Source organism: Oncorhynchus tshawytscha, linkage group LG01, assembly GCF_018296145.1.
Source record: "Oncorhynchus tshawytscha isolate Ot180627B linkage group LG01, Otsh_v2.0, whole genome shotgun sequence".
NCBI lineage: Eukaryota > Metazoa > Chordata > Actinopteri > Salmoniformes > Salmonidae > Oncorhynchus > Oncorhynchus tshawytscha.
In genome coordinates this window covers 50,666,194-50,667,610 of record NC_056429.1, presented here as the reverse complement: position 1 = coordinate 50,667,610, position 1,417 = coordinate 50,666,194, and positions in this window count along the sequence as shown.

Sequence of the window (1,417 nt, the reverse complement as noted above, 5' to 3'; positions counted from 1 at the left end):
GGAGAGATCCGCTACCCTAAAGGCGCAGCTCAGGGAGTTGCAGGAGCGGAAGACTCGAGCTTTCCTGGAGCGTGCGCATAGTGGCTTTCTAGAACACAATGAGACTTGTTCCGCTATGTTCTTTAAGTCGGTTAGGGCCAGACAGAGTAGGAAGGTAATGCATGGCGTTAGGGAAGAAAATTGTAGTATAGTTAGAGAACCAGAGGATATGGTCAGGGTGACAACTGATCATTTCCAAGGTTTATTTAAGGAAAGGGAAATAGATGTAGAGCAGGGAAATGTGTTTTTAGAACACTTGTCCAGGCGGTTGCCGGAGGACATTAGAGAAGTGATGGAGGCGCTCTTAGGAGGATGGGAAAAGGGAAGGTGCCTGGGATGCATGGGCTGCCGGCTGAGTTTTATCTCAAGTTTTGGGGTATACTTGGACCAGTGGTCCTCGAAGTCTTGAAGGCCATCCTTGAGATGGGGGTCCCGGGGGGATCAATGGCTGTTGGTGGGCTGTCACTTTTATATAAAAAGGGGGAAGTAACAGACCTTGGCAACTGGCGGCCGTTGACCATGCTGTGTGTAGATTACAAGCTACTTGCAAAGGTTTTAGCAGACCGGTTGCGCACAGCCCTTCCCTACGTCGTCCATGAGGATCAGACGTGCGGGGTAGAGGGCCGCTCTATTAGATGGAACCTACAGTTAATCAGGGACTCCATCGCTTGGGTTGAAGATAGAGGACTGCCTTTAATGGTAGCAGCGCTAGATCAGGCGAAAGCCTTTGATCGTGTGAATAGATCCTTTTTATTCAGAGTGTTAGGTCGATTAGGATTTGGGGAGAAGTTCATAGGATGGATTCGTACATTATATGTCGGAGCGGGGTGCCGAGTTAGTGTAAATAGTCACTTTTTGACCTCTCGTCTGGGGTCAGGCAGGGGTGCCCACTCTCGGCTCTCCTCTTCGTTCTGTACATGGGGTCTCTGGGGGCTGCCATTAGGGCAGACACAGGGGTGGAAGGCTTGTTGATCCCTGGAAGTGGTGGGCTGCGTGTTAAGATGACGCAGTACGCCGACGACACTTCCTTGCTGCTGTGCAAGGACTCGTGCCTGACAAGGTCCCTTGCCATCTTTGGGGATTTCACCCGAGCGTCGGGAGCGGTTCTGAACCATGCAAAGTCTTCCGTCAAGTTTTTCGGAAGATGGCGCGGTAGAACGGATGTGCCCGGGGGGTTATCTCTCTGTGAGGGGGCCCTGAGGATTCTCGGGGTCCATTTTGAGACCTCCGGCTCAGCAACGCTAAACTGGAACAAGCGTATCGCAGTGGTACAGAGGAAGCTAGCAATGTGGAAGGCTAGGTATTTGTCTTTTATGGGCAAAGTCCTGGTCCTAAAGGTGGATGTGTTGCCGTCTCTTTTGTATTTGGCGTACATCTA